We start from the raw sequence: 20,538 nt of genomic DNA, 5'->3' as shown, positions 1-20,538 counted from the left end.
AGTTAACACATTTACTTTTAGTACCATGAGAATATTACTACTCTCTTTTTCGTTTTCATTGTTACATTTGAGAATTCAGCTTGTTGAATTATCTTTTTTATTAACTGATTTAAGTCCTTACTGTTGTTATTGTTAGGCTTCAGCATATACACACATGTACATACACTCTTTATCAATTATAGACTTAAAATTTGTTAGATTATTTGATTTTCATTATTCATGTTTTACGATTTCTAGCAAATTATCACCCTTTACTTTTTAAAATATTGTGCATCTTCCTCTCTCTTTTATTCCAATTGGCTCTCCAGTTGTATATATATGGATCCTCTACACTCTTTTCCCCATGTATCCTACTTCCACTTTTATGTTTTTTATTTTTTGTTTTTTGGAGGTGGAATCTCGCTCTGTCACCCAGGCTGGAGTGCGGTGATGTGACCTTGGCTCACTGCAAGCTCTGCCTCACGGGTTCATACCATTCTCCTGCCTCAGCCTCCTGAGTAGCTGGAACTACAGGCGCCCGCCACCACTCCCAGCTAGCTTTTTTTTTTTTTGAATTTTTAGTAGAGATAGAGTTTCACCGTGTTAGCCAGGATGGTCTCGATCTCCTGACCTCATGATCTGCCTGCCGCGGCCTCCCAAAGTACTGGGATTACAGGCGTGAGCCACCACGCCCGGTCTCCACTTTTATTTTGAAACGGTTTTAAACACTTCATTTTTCTGTGATATATTCCAATAAATTTATTATGCTATATTTTCTAGATAAATATTTCATCCTTCAGAGAAATCAAATTGGTTTTTAAACTGTCCATATCATTTTAAATTTTATTTTTTTCATTTATTTTCCTTCCCTTGGAAATTATTTTTGAATCTGCTCATTTTGGTAGTTTCTTGGATCATATTTATGTCTTTTATTACTTTTGTAATTTTTTTAAATATCTAGACATAGTAAACTTCATTAGTCAAGGTTCTCTAGAGGGGCAGAATTAATAGGATAGATGTATATATAGAGGGGAGCTTATAAAGAAGTATTGACTCACATGATCACAAGGTGAGGTCCCCTAATTGGCCGTCTGCAAGCTGAAAAGCAAGGAAGCTGGTCCAAGTCCCAAAGCTGAAGAACTTGGAGTCCAGTGTTCGAGGGCAGGAAGGATCCAGCACAGAAGGAAGATGTAGGCTGGGAGGTTAACCCAGTCTAGTCTTTTCAGGTTCTTCTGCCTGCTTTTATTCTGGCAGCTTTGGTAGTTGATTGGATTGTGCTCACCCAGCCTGAGGGTGGGTCTGTCTTTCCCATTCTGCTGACTCAAATGTTAATCTGCTTTGGCAACACCCTCACAGACACAACCAGGAATAATACTTTGCATCCCACAGTCCAATCAAGTTGACACTCAATATTAACCATCATAAGTCCACTCCTTGTCAACTTGAACCCATACACATCTCTTGAAATCATACATAATCTTCAAATAACAACAATAATAAGGCCATAATTACACCTAACTTAATACAACTATCCTTTGTACAACCAGAAACACACCAATCCCCAACCCAAATACTATTACATAATGTTAACACACTTATGAAGTCAATAAATCTTATGTCACATGATAAAGAAAAATGGAAATAAAATGAAAACTTTTTAAGTACAAGTGTATACATGCACAAATATGTTCTTAACAAAATGAGAAAAAATACTCATGGCAATAACAGTCCCCATTTCTGCAACTGGTAATGTGGTTGTAGCTGGTATTGATGACTACCTTCTTCTACTACCCATTCTGTATTCCCTTGGCCTTCAGCAAGCACCTCAGCACATTGTGGTTTTTTACCTGGTAGTGTGACCCAAACTTTCATTCCTGAAGAGTCTGGGTCATCTGTAGTCCTGCCTGGATTAGGGTATTGTAGTTTCCTATTGACCTTAATCACAGGGCATGGTAATACTAAGAGAGGCCCTGAGAGATCTCCTGTATTCCAATGCATACTCTTCCTTACCTCCATCGTGGGGTAGTAGACTGATTTCATCTTGCTAGTCCAGGTCAGTTACCTCAGTCAACACTGTAACTCCCTCCTTAGCTGTCTAACTTAAAGGTAGGAGGACCCCAAAGTGTCCAGGTGACAATTCTAACTTCCAGTTTAATGGAATCATTGTGTGTCTCCTGGTGGCAGCATTCCTCCCTCTGGAACTAAGACCTCTAGGCCAGAGGAACGTAATGTTACAGGAACAGAAAGCAAAACTTTGCTAGTGGGTCATTAGGGGTGATGGTGAGTGGTGCCACTTCCACTTCCATTCCTTGATTCCTAGAGCCGTAAACCCTTGCTGTGGGAGTAACAGTGCAACAGAAATATATTGGATGCTGATTCAGAGCACACACAGCCTTCTGGAGAACTTTGCCCCAGCCCTGCAAAGTATTGTCACCTGGTTGGCATTGTAATTGTGCCTTCAAAAGGCCATTCCATGGCTGTATCAATACAGCTCTTTCAGGATGATGGGGAACATGGTAAGACCAATGAATTACATAAGCACGAACCCACTGCCACACTTCTTTAGCTATAAAGCAAGTGCCTTTGTCAGAGGTAATGCTGTGTAGAGTAACATGATAGTAGACAAGACAGTCCATGAGTCCATGAATGGTAGTCTTGGCGGAAGCATTGTGTGCAGGACAGCCAAACCCATAGCCAGAATAAGTGTCTGTTCCATTGTGGACAAATAACTGCCCTTTCCATGATGGAAGAGGTCTAATGTAATAAACCTGCCACCAAGTAGCTGGCTGGTCATTCCGAGGAATGATGCCGTATTGAGGGCTCAGAATTGGTCTTTGCTGCTGGCAAACTGGTCACTCAACGTGACCATAGCCAGGTCAGCTTTGGTGAGTAGAGGTCCACGTTGCTGAGCCCATGCATAACTTCCATCTCTACCACCATGGCCTATTTGTTCATGGACCAATTGGGTGATGACAAGGGTGGCTGAAGAAAGGCTGAGTGGTGTCCATAGAACAAGTCATTCTATCCATTTGATTATTAAAATCCTTCTCTGCTGATATCAGCTGTTGGTTAGCACTCACCTGGGATACAAATGTCTTCCGTTTTTGAAGACTCAGAGAGGTCCATTCACAAACCTCTTCCCTAAATTTCTTTGTCACCAACTTTCCAATCATGCTTCTTCCAAGTCTCTGACCATCCATCCAAACCATTGACTACAGCACATGAATCAGTATATAATTGCACATCTAACCATTTCTCCTTCCATGCAAGTACACAACCAGTTCTCAAAGTTCTGCCCACGAGGAAGATTTCCCTTCACCACTCTCCTTCAGGGATGTCCTAAAAAGTGTTTGTAGTGCTGCAGCTGTGCACTTGTGGGGGGTGCCTGCATATCGTGCAAAACCATCTGTGAACCAGGCCCTAGTCTTCTCTTCCTCTGTCAACTGGTCATAGGGAACTCCCCATGAGGCCATTGGTACACGCTTGGGGAGAGAAGGCAGGGCAGCAAGAGTTGAGACCATGGGTATTTGAGCCACTTCCTCATGTAACTTACTTGTTTCCACATGACCTACTAAGGCCTGATCACATATATACCACTTCCATTTGATGATGGAATGCTGCTGTGCACCCCCCACGTTATGGCTAGGTGAGTCAGAAAGTACCCAGTTCTTGATAGGCAGTTCAGGTTGCATGGTGACTTGATGACCCATAGTTAAATGTTCAGTTTCTATGAAAGCCCAGTTACAGGCCAAGAGCTGTCTCTCAAAAGGAGAGTAGTTATCTGCAGAAGAGGACAGGGCCTTCCTCCAAAACCCTAGAGGCCTCTGCTGTGATTCACCGAGGGGGGTCTGCCAAAGGCTCAAAGAGCATCGCTGTCTGCCACTGACACCTCAAGCACCATTGGATCTACTGAGTCATATGGCCCAAGTGGCAGAGCAGCTTGCACAGCAGCCTGGACCTGTTGCAGAGCCTTCTCCTGTTCTGGACCCCACTCAAAACTGGCAGCCTTTTGAATGACTTGGGTGCAGTAACATTCCCAAATGAGGAATATGTTGCCTCCAAAATCCAAATAGGCCCACTAGACAGTGTGCCTCTTGCTTGATTGTCGGAGGGGCCAAGTGCAGCAAATTATCCTTCACCTTAGCAGGAATATCACGACAGGCCCCACACCACTGGACCCCAGAAATTTTACTGAGGTATAAGATGTCTGCATTTTAGTCATATTTATTTCCCATTATTTGGAACACAAATGTCTCACCAGTAGGTCCAATGTGTTTGCTACTTCTCTCTCACTGAATCCATTCAGCATAATGTCATCAATGTAATGGACCAGTGTGGCATCTTGTGGAAGCAAAAAGTGATCAAGTTCTCTCTGAACTACATTATGACACAAAACCAGAGAGTTGATATGTCCCTGAGGTAGGACAGTAAAGGTATATTTTTGGCCTTGCCAGCTGAAGGCAAATTACTTCCGGTGAGCCTTAAACACAAAAATGGAGAAAAGGCATTTGCCAAATCAGTGGCTGCATGCCAGGTACAAGGAGCTGTGTTAATTTTCTCAAGCAATGAAACCACATCTGGTACAGCAGCTGCAACTGGAGTCACCACTTGGGTAAGCTTACGATAATCCACTGTCATTCTCCAATATCCATATGTCTTTTGCACAGGCCAAATAGGAGAGTTGAATGGGAATGTGGTGGGAATCACCACCCCTGTGTCTTTCAAGTCCTTGATGATGGCTCTGATCTTTGTAGTCCCTGCAGGGATGAAATATTGGTTTTGATTTACTATTTTTCTAGGTAGAGGCAGCTCTAATGGCTTCCATTCGGCCTTTCTCACCATAATAGCCCTCACCCTACCAGTCACAGAGCTGATGTAGGGGCTTTGCCAGCTGCAAAATATGTGTATGCCAATTATGCATTCTGGCACTGGGAAAATGACAACACGATGAGCCTAGGAATCCACAGGACCCACTGTAAGTCAGAAGTGAGCTGAAACTCCATTAATTACCTGACCTCCATAAGCCCCTACTTTAACTGGAGGACCACAGTTACCGTTTGGGTCCCCTGAAATCATTAGCTCAGAGCCAGTGTCCAGCAGTCCCCAAAAATGTCTGATCATTTTTCTTTCCCCAGTGCACAGTTACCCTGGTAAAAGGCCAGAGGTTTCCTTGAGAGATGATGGCAGAAAGATTAACAGCACAAATTTTTGGTAGTGTAGTGGGGTCCTTCCTCAAGGGGACCTGGCCTCCTCTTCATTCTAGGGATTCTGGGTCTGTAAATTGGCTTCAGTCTGGAAGTTGATTGAGGGACCCTGATTCTCTGTTTTTACAATTCAAATTTGTCTTGTGTTCACTTGACCTTGAAGTTTTCTGCTTATGTAAATTAAGTAAGAATGCAGTAGGCTTCCTATCAATTTCACTTCTAGGAACACCAAGATTAATTAGCCAATGCCAGAGCTCTAAAGGATTCAGACTATTCTGATTGCTGCTTTGCCTTGGCTGTCCATTATAGTAGCTACACTCACCTCGCCTTTGACAGTTGAGTGCTGCCACTTGGGCCCGACACCTTGGAATCCAATTATTCCCATTGCATTTAAATTTTGTAGTTGAGATGTAAGAGTCTAATTATGTCAGCAGAGTTTAAACTCACTGGAACCATTAGAACTGTTTTTTGTTGATGGCTAAAATACCATTCTCTGTCTCTTCTAAGTATAATTTGGCATATATTTGAGTGACTGGAGCTCCCACTGTTACATCTGGCATAGGGAGAAAAACAACCACGTAACTCTTCAGTGATGCAGGTGTTGCCCTCACAAATCTATTTTGCAAAACATTGGTCAAGGGTATATCTTCTGAACCCTCCCAGCTGGGATGAGTAGGTCTAAAGTGAATAATCCACTCCAGCATCCCAGACTCCCTAAGCCTTTGAATCACTTCTTCTATATTAAACCATGGGAGACAAGACATTTCCAGCTTGCTCACACTGGGCCATCCTTTAATCCATATTTAATCCAGCTAATCAAGCAAATAAACTATTAGAACCCTTTTTAACTTGCTGAGCTACAACATTAAATGCAGAATCTCTTTTTAGTGGGCGCAAATCAATAAATTCAGCCTGATCCAACTCTGTGTTCTTTCCTTCTACCATTTCCCCACACCTTTAGTATTCATTCCCATGCCTGTTCTCCAGATTTCTGCTTATATAAATCAGAAAACTCAAGCAGTTCTTGTGGAGTATAGCACACCTTCTTGTGTGTCACACTCTGAGCCTCACCTCTAATGGCCTGCCAGGACTTTATTCTAGTTATAGGTCTAGAAGCAAATAGGGGTGTTGGGGTGGGTCCTGAAGAGAATCAACATCATCTTGCCTGGCAACTGCCTCAAGGGAGGCCATCACTGTTGCCTTAGGCAATACAGGGCTTATCTCCTCAGGCAAAAGTAGAAAGACTGATGGCAGCATGGGTCTGGGAGGGGATGTTGCCATCACTGGGGATGGGGAAGCTGTTTCTTCTGTCAAAAATTGTTCATTAGAGTTTACAAGCTCAACGTCTCCAGCTTCATCAGGGTCCTCCCACATGTCCTATTCCAAATTGTAGAGTCTCATTCTTTTCCAGTCAATGCCCTCACTTTAACAGTAGACACCAGGCAAGGTTGTGCATGCACCTTTCATTGCAGATCAGCCACCTGCATGATAAGAGCTTGTGTCGTTTTTCTACAATTTTAGCTCTTTCTCTACAGAGGATAAGACTTTCACTCAGGGCAGGCTTAGAAAATTTGAGGCTCAGTATCTGCTTCTGAAGCTGGGAGAAAGAGTCCCTGAGTTCATCATTTTCTTTCATCACTTTTTCCAGTGAACTTAGTGAACTAAGCAACTTCATTATATTCTGTATTTCTCCACACATGGTCAAAGGTATTATGTATAGAGTCACTAAACTCCTTGCCTCTCATGAACAGTGAATCAGGAATATCAGAGGCATTTATTTTGCATAACTTTCTAAACAGTTCATGCCAGGGACTATCGGTGTTCTCCATAATACTAGAAGTAGAGTCCTTTGCATTTTGATGCCTAACCATGTTAAGGAGCCAACTCCAGAAACCCCCAAACCAATCAAAGTGCTCCATTATTAATATTCTGTTCCACTAGAACCACTCCTGGCACCAAAATCTGTAATAGTCGGAATCTCTTGAGGGACAGAACTAATAGGATAGATGTGTATATGAAGGGGAATTTATTAAGAAGTATTGATTCACATGATCACAAGTTGAGGTCCCACAGTAGGTTGTCTGCAAGTTGAGGAGCAAGGAAGCCAGTCCAAATCCCACAGCTGAAGAACTTGGAGTCCAATATTCAAGGGCAGGAAACATCCAGCACAGAAGAAAGATGTAGGCTGGAAGGCTAAGCCAGTCTGTTCTTTTCATGTTCTTCTGCTTGCTTTCATTCTGTCAGTGCTAGCAGCTGATTGGATTGTGCCCACCTCTAGATTGAGGGTGGGTCTGCCTTTCCTAGTCCACTGAGTCAAATGTTAATCTGCTTTGGCAACACTCTCACAGACACACCCGGGAATAATACTTTGCATCCTTCAATCCAAACAAGTTGACACTCAATGTTAACTATCACAAAACATACCTGTTTTTATCTTTTATGTCATCATTTCAGTATATGAAATACTCATTGCCTATATTCTGTGTCTACTGTTTCTGCTATTTTTTACTTGTGGTATTCTTTTTCTTCACATTTTTGATGGTGAGCTCATATTACTTTGATGTAATTATTTGTGTCATTTTTGATAGAGTGTTTTATTACACACTAATACTCCTTGTGCTTTTGTCAGTCTAGTATGACAGCCATTTTAAAATAATTTCTCTTTTTAGGTTTTCTTCTACCCTTACAGGTATTGCAAATTTCAGGTAAGAACTCAAATGAGGACAAGCTTCATATTATGATCTCCAATTGGAGCTTACTCTTTCCCATTATATCCAATATCAATGTTGAGAGAGCTTCAGCAGCTTAATGTGGAAATATCTTACTGAATATCCATCGGTATATATTTTGAAGGTATATATCAAATTATACTTAGAAGAAACAGGGAATGATATTTTAGCAATCAACAAAAAACAACTGTAATGGTTCCATTGAGTTAAAATTCTGCTGACATAATTAGATTATGGAAGTTAAAAAAACCGAGATTACTAAGAAAAGCTAAATATTTGACCCTGGCAAGAAGTTTATCACTTCTTGAAAGCTATTCAGAAAAAGGAAATCTATAAATATCTTCTGTCTGATAAATGTTCAACTTTTCTCTGATGTGGTTCACCCAAGGAGATAGAACAATTTTCTATTTCAAAGAACTCTTTCTCTGATTCCTCCAAATTTCAAAATGTTTTAGTTTATATAGGTCATATAGGTTTTAAAGAGTTTAACTTTTGTACTTTATAAAGAAATTCAAAGAAGACATCAAAGCAATTACATGCCTGATTTGTAATACTTTACTTCAAATGTATGGACATGGATATAGGAAAGTAGAAAAGAGAAAGATAATCATTTTATGTCTGAAATTTTTTATAAGTAAAAAGAACTCTAACACTTGATGTTATTGGTAATGGTTTGATATATAATATGATAATTATAAATGCCTCATGGTCTTTTATCATCTGATTTTTACTGTAATGAACCTTATAATGAGCTTCATTGACTTGCATAAGAAATAACTATTTCCCCAAAAATTCATAAAAGTACAGGGAAGCTTAGTAAAACTTTAGGGTTAAAAAGAGCTTTCAAGATATTCAAACTTTTATTAATGATCAGACATTTTTGGGGACTGCTGGACACTGGCTCTGAGCTAATGATTTCAGGGGACCCAAAAGGTAACTGTGGTCCTCCAGTTAAAGTAGGGGCTTATGGAGGTCAGGTAATTAATGGAGTTTTAGCTCACTTCTGACTTACAGTGGGTCCTGTGGATTCCTAGGCTCATCGTGTTGTCATTTTCCCAGTGCCAGAATGCATACACATATTTTGCAGCTGGCAAAGCCCCTACATCAGCTCTGTGACTGGTAGGGTGAGGGCTATTATGGTGAGAAAGGCCGAATGGAAGCCATTAGAGCTGCCTCTACCTAGAAAAATAGTAAATCAAAACCAATATTTTGGCCATGTAAATGTCTTCTTTTGAGAAGTGTCTAGTATCCACATAGTAAAAATTCACGTGTCATCAGGACAAATACTAGAATTTTCTACCAGCTTCTTGCTTCAAAATCCTTTAGGGAGAAAGCAGATTCCAGCTTTTATGTTAATGTATGCCCCCCAAACTGCAGAAGACACATTTTGAGCTCACTTAGAAAAGCATTGAGTTCTGCACTAGACACATAATGAGGACCATTGTAAAAACTAGATTAAATAGGCATCTACGAAGGGAGTGTATTGCCTAACTCTTCTTTTTTCAAGTAATCATGACCTCTCTCATGGGTTTGCCTCGAGTCCTCTCACTTGCTTTGAGGAGTCCTTCTCTACTTGTGAGGGAGTGAAGGAATCTGTACAAAACACTTTCCCACACTAATAATTCATTTCTTCAATTAATAACTGTGCACATCTAGTCTTTTAGTTTTGTAAGCAGGAAGACAGTGTCAAAGGACCATTAGCTACATCTCTGTGATCTGCATGAGGATATATGTTTCATTCCCTCTGTTAGAGTCCTTAGAGACAAATGTCTTCAGTAGAAATTCTAAAAATAACAAGGTAAGAATGCTATTTCATTCTTTGTTTCATGAGACATTTGTAGTTAAATCAGAACTCAAATATCATTCTTTCTGCAAAAGTGTCATATAATATTTATTTCAGGAAATAAACTGCCAAAAAATTAATAGTGTTTACAAGACAGTGTGAAATCAAGTAGTAATCTGTACAAACCACATAGTCAGAATTTGTGTTAAAAGATGGAATGGTCAGTATGAGAAGGAGTAATGAGGGAACACTTCCAGAGGAGGCAGGGTTTGAACACTTGGTACCCATCCTCCCCTTCTTCCTCACTAACAAAATTCCACTTTTGTGGAAGACAGCAATAAGCTCTGTTCTTACCACAACCACAGCAACAATAAAAAGTTACATTTCCTAGTTTCTCTATCATGTGAGTGCGACCATATGGCTCAGTAGGCCAAACTCAGTAATAATAATTATTATATTAATTTTTAATTGAAAGACTGTTTGACATATTAAATTTAAATAACATTTTATTGTTTTTATAGTTAATTTTCAATTTATCAAATACAAGTAAGGTGCCAAGAAGCTCAATAAATATTAATTATAAGTATTCATTACTATGTACTTCCATCATTTCTCTCTAAGAATATAAATTATCTATGGCATTGACTGTGCTTTATTAATTCACATAACTTGTTAGGACTCAGTCATTATCAATTCTGCTATCAAAGCAATATTGATTGAGTAGCTACTTTATTTTGTGTCTGGCACAATTTTTTGCTCTAGGGATAGCTATATAGTTGACAACTCATTAAAAACTTTCCTGCTCTCAGTAAGTCTATTGTAAGACAATAGAAAAAATGATTAAGCAAAGTATATAGTATATTAGATAATACTGCATTTATTGATTAATAAGGTAAAGGAGCTACAATTCTGATAAAAACTGTTTTTGTTTTTTAAACATTGAATATATCTTTTATTTTGATATTGAGTACCAAATGTCTAGTTTCTCAAATAACTAAGTAAATAAAATAAATTGGACTTGAAATAATTAGAGGGGATGAGGTATTTTGAAAACTGGAAACAAAATGTATCTTATCACATCAAGTTAAAATATTGTAATGAGATATTAGAAATAATATCTAGAATTTTAGCCAAAAAAAAGGAATATGTCATAAAAGAGAGTCAGAGAAACACTAACCAGAACCCAAAGATTGATAGTCCCAATGGGAAAGGCAGTCACGCCTAACTTTTCTGCAAAATGGATTGAATGACCCAAATTGCTCTTATGTTTATGGTATTTACTTTCTTATGCCCTTAGTAAAATTGTGTTCAGCACAGAAACACTTTTGAATGATCAACCTAAAAGGTGAAATCAGAATGATTGAGATTAAGAGAAAGTTGCAACTATTTCACTCTTTCACAGGGATACTGCTTAAAAAAAAAAAAATTATTGCAGTAAAAAATGAGAGGAAATATATAGAATAAAACATGTCTTTAATTTTATCTGGATTATTTATGGACTTCACACCTTTAGAAAAGCAGCAAAATCAGCAATAGTATTTAGATTTGAACAGAAAGATGGTTTCTTCTAGTTTGTAGTAGAAGAACAATGCCAAATAGGAGTAGGTGAAGATTTCTTGCTAATGCTTTATGTTTTTTCTATGGGAGGTAGACAGTAAAGTTCACTGTGTACCAAAGAAAATATACCAGTAGGTCCCTTGTCTGATACAGAGATTTTACTTTACCTCTGATCTCTTCCTTTTCTCTAGGAGGCTGGGAAAATATCTGAAGCTAAAAGCCTCTGCAAATGCTCTCATAACTTCCTAATATCCATCAGTTCCTATAATAGAGTCAGATTGTCCAAGGCATCTGATTAATTAGCCATGACTCTCTTATTCCATAAAACATTGGCCCAGTCTCCTTGATATGACTTCTACTGTCTCAGCACCACCAAAGATTTCCCATTTATATAGCCACACATGCTGTTTCTCTTCCCCATACTCCCATCTCTGTCTTTCTCTCTCTCACACACACATACATATATATCCACACACCACTCAATATAATGATATTTACTTATCATTTCTAAGTTGAAGAAACAGAGGGAAAGTGAAAGAGGAAGATAATAGTTAACAAAAGGATGCCCATATGCTTTATAGAAACAGATGTTATAGACTAATTAGAGTGGCCACATAGAATAATAATTCAGAGAGAGGCATTGACATGGTCAGGTTTTGATCTTCCATTTTACTGGCGATGAGATTCTTTCGTTTTGAACTCTTTAAGCCCTTTTTAAGGAGTGATATATATCTATATTTATATATATATATACACATACACATATATATACACACACAAAATTATTTAGGTTTATAATATCTCAAGTATATTTAGTGTAATTAAACCTCTATCTGAAAAATAATAATTATTCTACTTTGTAGTTATAGATAGAGATAGAGTCTAGGAAATGGCACAAAACAATTATTTGTTTGCTCTTCATGTTTAATAATTTCAGAAAGAAATTGTTTATCAGTTTCTTTTTTCTCATCTCCCTTTATTTTCTGATTTTTTTCTATTTTTTTCTGTCTTTTATTACCTCTACCCCCTCCCTGAATCCTGCTTCTTGCCTGAAGAAGCAGCATAACACTATATTTCTGTCTCACTCCTATAACTATTCTGTAAACAGACTCAAATCTTAGAAGGCATTTTAGTTCCTTTAGCACCTTCAGGGCAAAATATCTACAAGACAAAACCAAGCAAACATAACAAAGAAAAACATCATTCCCTTGTAGATGCTGAACAAACATCACTGCGTTATTTTCTTTGTACTAGTATGCCTTCAAAATGTCTTTCTCTTCTGAATGCTTTTTCCCTTGATTTGTTCCTTCAGAAAGAAAGTATAAGGAAAGTATGGGGTAAAGGAAAAAGGAAATCTAGAGTTTACATAATATATATTAGTTATGATCAAATTGCAAAGGGCCAGGTGTTAGATAGAAGTCTTAACACAAAATTCTGAATTAGAGTGAGGAAAGCACCACCAGAGACTAGGCTGGAGATCCTAAGGTGCTAAGGTGTTCAGGACAATGGATCCAGAAAGAACTTGGAAAAGAGCATTTGTGTTATGCCCTGAAAGGTTGGAGAGGATCCTTTGAACATGAGTGCCTCTTCTACTTCTCTGCAGCCTAAGGTTGGATAAAAACTGAAAGATGAGGCTGGGCGCGGTGGCTCAAGCCTGTAATCCCAGCACTTTGGGAGGCCGAGACGGGCGGATCACGAGGTCAGGAGATTGAGACCATCCTGGCTAACACTGTGAAACCCCGTCTCTACTAAAAAATACAAAAAACTAGCCGGGCGAGGTGGCGNAAAAAACCTGAAAGATGAATTTTTCAGGAGACAAAAAGGGCTGAAATACCTGAGGGCAATCAGCAAAGCGAATGACCTCAGCTGGGCAAGGGTGGTGTCCTTGTGGGAGAAGAGCCTACTGGCGAGACCAAAACAAAACAGTTACTCTTTTATAGTTCACACTTTATATCGTGCCGTCCACTCACAAGTAAGCATAGTTCATCTTGAGGGGAGATACTCCTTACTGTGTTCTTTATGTGACAGTGAACAAACCTATTAACTAGAGTGCTCTATTAAGTCAAATACCTTTTTCTATTGCAATTATGTTTGTGGTCCTATTTCATGTAAAACATAATGTGAATGTAGTTAAGAGGAAGGACTTGGATGTCAGAAAAGTTGGGGCTTGAATCTTCATGACTTCCTATCAATGGACAACCTGCCTAGGCTTCAATTTTATCCCTTGTGAAATAGAGATGCAGAAAATTGTTTGAAAAAATTAGATATATGTAAAAATGATAAGGCAGTGGCTGGGATGACATGTTTGTATATAACAGTATTGTTATATAAGTAATATAATGGTGAGTTTTTGTCAAGAGAGCTAATACAATTCAGTTGATGAAAAATAACTTCAGATACTTTCCTTCTATAGAAGAGACTAAACTAGGTTTTGCCACTCCATTTTCCTTCAATTCTCTCTGAAATGTTTTAAGCAAATAAGTGGTATAATCATAATGGTGTTTTAGAAATGTCACTCTAGCTCTGGGTGTGTAAGTCAAATATTTCTGATCATATACCTCTATTAATAAATCATTTTGACCACAGTCCTCAACATGGAAAACCATGAGAATTCTTACTCTGATGCCATAGGCCCCAGACTTGGATTTCTTGCATCATTTTCATTTCTTTACTTATACTCTAATGACTCAGAATGTCCATTTTTCTCAGGAAACACATGTTCATTATAGCAGATATCACATGAAGACAATGCCTTCACTCAGAATAAATTATTTCTAAATAGGAAAGTCAGAACTATCAGAGGAAAGGTTAGGAAGCAATAGGTGGTGTGTGTGTGTGTGTGTGTGTGTGTGTGTGTGTGTAGCTTCAGAGGTAGCAGCCAAATTTGTGTGTATGAGAAATATTGTAAAAGTTTGTGGTATTTTTGAAGTCAAAACTTAAAGGCATCCCCTTTGGATTATTCTTTACTTGATTTTTTGATAGGAGAGAACAAATAATATGATAAGGTAAAAATCTAAAATTATCAAAGTCATAAAAAGGTAAATGCGTATTTTACTTAGGTAATTTTCTATTCAAGACAAAATAGCGAATAGTATTTAAGTTGTATATTTTTGAGCAATTAATCATGTTGAGCATTAATCATAATGATGCATGAAGCAATCAAAATGCCTAAATAAAGCTAAATGATATACAAAGATAAAGTAAACTAATGATGAATAATTCTTATATGTGTTATATTACCTTATCCTAAAATATTTACAAAATAAACATGATAAGTAAACAAAAGACTCAACGTTTATTAACAAACTAAAATCAATTATACATTAAAAATACACTGAACATACAACAAACTAAAATAAATCTAGAATACCTCATCCTCACAATTGGACTGGAAATTATTTCTAACCTGATCTGTCACTAACGTATGCCCCCATATAGTGAAGACACATAACCTGTACATTTCTTTATTTTTTAAAAGTAAGCTTACTTGACTAGATAAATTTTAAAATTGCTTTTAACTCTAACAATTTTGTATTCTTTTGCTCTCTGACCACTTTTGGATCTCCTCATTGTTCTTATTGCTTAAATTGTGTTAAAATAATGAAAATATCCCAACCTGGTCAATACCTTAGTGCTTGTCAGCTATGTTTTATTATTAGAGTGATTAAAAATGTTCAGTCTTCAAGTGCTGGAATTTCACTTGCCACTAACTCTTCAAAGGATTTTTTTTTTTATTAACATAGGCACCCCATCTGGAACTTATTTCAGTCTAGACTCCTCCCTGTCACATCTGCTCATGTGCTTAAATCAAAATTAAAGACCTTGTGCTTAGTTAATATTTTTCCATTTTATTTGTCATCATTTTTTTTTTTTTAAATCTGAGTTTAACAGCATGGAATATTGGACCATATTTTGGAGGAACCATATTTCTAAGTAAATTTAGACAGAAAGATGCCTAATGGCATATACTTCATGGTCCCTTTTCTGAGTACAGAGTTCAAAATTTATTTAAGTGTTTTGCTGTGTGGAGTACAATGCCATTATTAAAAGAAAAAAGAAAAAAAAAAAAAAAAAAACGTGTTTCTCAATCCAAACTATTCAGTTGGATGAAGTCACTCTTTCCTAACAGTGTCATATTTACAAATAAACAACTAAGTCATTTTCATATTAAGTGATAAATAGACTATGCTCCAACATATTGTATTCCCAAGCGATGCTTACAGATGCTAAAGGGGAAGTACAATGGTATTAAGAAAGTGGAAGATCTATATTCAAATTTGGGTTCAAATCAGGAGGTTGTTCCTGATTTGAGCCCCCCAAAAACCTCAAAAACTCTCTTTATATTTGTAAAGATGATGATTCCAACAACAAAAAATTGAGTCTAACAAGCATTGCGCACATAAAAATATAAATTCCAAAAAGCGTGTGTAGCTGGTTGGTGAGTTATATTCATAGAACCCTCTGATTAATGAGGCAGAAAATGGCAGCTCATAAAAAAGAAAAAAAACTATTTATTGCTGTTCAGCAAAATAATTCTGATGCAGGGAAGATTATAGGGGATTCAAGCAACATTGATCCCCTCAGAGTGGATCCCTTTTTAGCCTTCATAGAGCTTGTTCTTTTAAGCACCCTGGTTTAAGTTCCATTACCAAAAAAGAACTGAAAACTCTGAAGCTGAATAAAAACACTTTATTTCATAAAATGACTACAGTAGATGATATATTAAAATACTATGTTATATACAGTGTTTTCCTTACGATTTCCAACAACTTGTCTGTGTTATCTTTATGAAGTGTTGAATTAAAAAGCTATCCAGGTATTGCTATATAAAACATTTGTAAAGAGTTGAATCTACCCAATTATTAGAATCAAGAATCTTTTTTCTTTTCTTTTTTTTTTTTTTTTTTTTTTTTTTTTTTTTTTTTTTTTTTTTTTTAACAGTAAGCAAAGTCTGGAAAGCCACCTACATTCATCCCAACCCCTCCCTGATATGATTTCGCTCTGTGTCCCCACACAAATCCCATTTTGTAGCACGCACAATTCCGATGTGTTGTGAGAGGTACCCGGTAGGAGATGACTGAATCATGGGGGTGGGTCTTTGCCATGCTATTCTTGTATTAGTGAATGGGTCTCCAGAGGTATGATGGTTTTAAAAATGGGAATTTTCCTGAACCAGCCTTTCTCTCTTGCCGCCACCATATAAGAAACACCTTTTGCATTCCACCATCATTGTGTGGCCTCCCCAGCCAGGTGGAATTCTGAGTCCAATAAACTTCCTTCTTTTGTAAATTGCCGAATCTTGGATATGTCTTTACAGCAGCGTAAAAACAGACTAATAGAGTAAATTGCTACCATAAGAGTGGGGTGTTGTGGAAAAGATGCCTGAAAATGTGGAAGTGACTTTGGAACTGAGTAACAGGCAGAAGTTGGAACAGTTTGGAGGGCTCAGAAGAAGATTGGAAAATGTGGGAAAGTTTGGAAATTCCTAAAAACTTGTTGAATGGCTTTGCCCAAAAAGCTGACAGTGTCACAGACAATAAAGTCCAGGCTGAAGTGGTCTCAGATGGAGATGAGGAACTTGTTGGGTACTGAAGCAAAGGTGACTCTTGTTATATTTTAGCAAAGAGACTGGTGGCATTTTGCCCCTGCCCTAGAGATTTGTGGAACTTTGATCTTGAGAAAGGTGATTTAGGGTACCTGGCAGAATAAGTTTCTAAGCAGCAAAGCATTCAAGGAGTGATTCGGGTGCTGCTAAATGCATTTAGTTTTATAAGGGAAGCAGAGCTTCCTTATAAAAAGGAAAATTTTTAGCCTGACAATGTGATAGAAGAAAAAATCCAATGTTCTGAAAAGAAATTCAAGCTGGCTGCAGGGATTTGCATAAGTAACGAGGAGCTGAATGTTAATCACCAAGGCAATGAGGAAAATGTCTCCAGAGCATGTCAGAGGTCTTCACAGCAGTCCCTCCCATCACAGGCCTGGAGGCCTAGGGGGAAAATGTGGTTTCATGGGAATGGGCTGGGCCCAGGGTACCTGTGCTGTTTGAAGCCTAGAGACTTGGTGCCCTGGGTCGCAGCCACTCCAGCTGTGGCTGAAAGGGGCCAATATAGAGCATGGGCCACGGCTTTAGTGGGTGCAAACCTCAAGCCTTGGCAGCTTCCACGTGGTGGTGAGCCTGACAGTGCACAGATGCTAAGAATAGGGATTTGGGAACCTTCACCTAGATTTCAGAGGATGTATGGAAATACCTGGATATTCAGGCAGATGTTTGCTGCAGGGGCAGGGCTCTCATAGAGAACCTCTGCTAGGGCAGTGAAGAAACAAAATATGAGGTCAGAGCCCCCACACAAAGTCTCTACTGGGGCACCACCTAGTGGAGGTGTGAAAAGATGGCCATTGTCATCTAGACCCTAGAACGGTAGATCCACTGACAGCTTGCACTGTGTGCCTGGAAAAGCCACGGACGCTCAATGCCAGCACATGAAAGGAGCCAGGAGAGAGACTGTACCCTGCAAAGCCACAGGGCAGAGCTGCTCAAAACCATGGGAACCCACCTCTTGCATCAGAGTGGCTTGGATGTGAGACATGGAGTCAAGGGAGACCATTCTGGAGCTTAGGATTTGACTGCCTTGCTGGATTTCAGACTTGTATGAGCCCTGTAGCCCCTTTGTTTTGTCCAGTTTCTCCCATGTGAAATGGCTGTATTTACCCGAAGACTGTATCCCCCTTGTACCTAGGAAGCAACTAACTTACTTTTGATTTTACAGGCTCAGAGGTTGAAAGGACTTGCCTTGTCTGGGGTGAGACTTTGGACTGTGGACTTTTGAGTTAATGCTGAAATGAGTTAAGATTTTGGGGTACTGTTGGAAAGGCATGATTGGTTTTGAAGTGTGATATATGAGATTTGGGATGGGCCAGGGGCAAAATGATATGGTTTGACTCTGTGTTTGCACACAAATCTCATTTTGTAGTTCCCATAATTCCCACATGTGTGTGAAGGACCCAGTGGGAGATTATTGATTTATGGGAGCAGGTCTTTCCTGTGCTGTTCTCATGATAGTGATTGGGTCTCACAAGATCTGACGGTTTTAAAAATGGGAGTTTCCCTGCACCAGCTCCTCTCTCCTGCCGCTGCCATGTAAGAAGTGCATTTCACCTTCCACTATGATTGTGAGGCCTCCCCAGCCACATGGAACTGAGCCCAGTAAACTTCTTTCTTCCGTAAATTGCCCAGTCTTGACTATGTCTTTATTAGCAACATGAAACCAGACTGATATACTCCCTACTCATCATCACCACATATATTTTGCTGATATAATTCTATGTAATTTTGTTCTACATTTAAATTCTTTTTTTTTCACTTGAAAATACTTCTAATTTACCCTGTGTTAACTGCCAAATATAAGTATCTCTCCTTGCTTTATATACAGGTGGTATTAGATGAATGTGTCTTGAACTTTATTACTAGCAGGAAAGTGTGCAATGCTATTTATTATTTCAACTGTGAAAATACACATTTCTGATATTTGAAATCTATTTAAATGGCAAAAGTGAATATTTCATTGGCCAAATGGGCCATCAGTCAATTTAAATTAAAATTGGAAAAAAATGAACCCAAAGCAATTCTACATGATGTCTTTTCATTTACAGTTGTTGTGGACGTGTTTCTCAATGATGTTATGTTGCCTACAGCAAATTAAGCACATTGGATTTAAAATATTTGAAAATAGATAACAGTCAGGTGCCCATTCAGTTAATTACAGAACTGGGCATCAAAAGACCAATAGAATAGGGGATATGAGGCAACAAAGGAAAAGATACATTTTAAAGGCTTGGCAGTGACACTTTTCAGAAGGCAACAAACAGATAAGAAGAAGGTTATAAAAGGAGAAAAACTATGCCATCAGATGAGTAGACACGAGTTGCTTAAGAAAATAATGAGAAATGGCAATAGATAGCCTTGGAGGAGGAAGGGAAAATCAAGTATTCCTTCCATTGTGATTCTAATCTGTACTTAAAGGTTGGCTTGAGAAGAGGACAGGGATTTGTGTTTGGAATAGGGCAGAACTAGTTTCAAATCCCAACTGTAGTATTAACTACATAACTTGATTCAAGTTATCTTTCTGGCTTCCATTTTCTTTTATGCAAAATGAGGATAATCATTTAAACTTCTTAGAATTGAAGTGAAGATGTAAAAACATCATATATATGTAAACATTTCTTACAACATATGGAATGTGGTAGGCACACGTACCTTCTTCCCATGCAAGGAAGGAACATCTCTCTAGACTGTTTCCTATCTCAATGATTTATATCATCATGAAATAAGTATCACACTGGAATAAATATCAGAAAACTGAATATCTTACATTAGGTTAACCAGTATCCACCAAATAACATATCTGGCATGATGTATTTTTCATTTGTACCGTTGTGTTACAAACTGAACATGAACAGCTACTGTTCGTAGTCAGGAAACCAAAATAGTTATGGCAAGATAATAGTATGGGGTTGAATTAATTGAATTTATTAAGTAAAAATGGAGAAACATAGTTTGTATAAATTAGTAAGACAAGCAATAGCTTGTGGAGGCTACTATGAGTCAATTTGGCAAAGTTCATGGAGCATATACTGTGAATAAGATGCTTTCTAAATGATGCAAAGATGAATTCCACAGTTGTTTTTTTAACCTTCAAGGAACTTAATATCTGTTAATTAAGAAAATATTTGCATATAGCTAAATGTATTATATGCTCAAGTAGAATACAATATATATTAAGGGTAGAAAGTGAAGCTCTGGGAAAATGTGTTACTGTGACAAACTGATTAGTATCCATGTCTGTTATTACTACTGATTAGTATTCATGTATGTTTAGTTTATCAATAAAATTTACCAAATGCTTTCTTTGTGCAAATAACAGTTTAAGGACATTACACTTTTTATCATCAGCGCCATGTCTAGGCCTGCTTCCCAGACTAGAGCTAAACTGCTTATTTAGGGTGCAATGGATTTTTCTTAAGTAGCACAAGACTGCACTTTCACCTATTTAGATTTTTCTTGTTTTTTCCTCTGAAGCCTTCATGTAATTTTTCAAAAGAAAATACAAAAGGAAATGATACGTTAACCATTGGCCCTGAAAGAGACAAGGAATTGAGGGTAATTTGAATTATACATAAAGTTAATTTGTGCTACCTCAAATTCTAAAATGTGATGGGAAAAATACTAAAATGATCACTTGAAGTCAGTTGAAGCATGTTAGAGTCATATAATTGATAACAATCAGAT

This window comes from Rhinopithecus bieti, unplaced genomic scaffold (assembly GCF_001698545.2).
Source record: "Rhinopithecus bieti isolate Rb0 unplaced genomic scaffold, ASM169854v2 scaffold_5334, whole genome shotgun sequence".
NCBI lineage: Eukaryota > Metazoa > Chordata > Mammalia > Primates > Cercopithecidae > Rhinopithecus > Rhinopithecus bieti.
Note: the sequence above shows the minus strand (reverse complement) of the source record.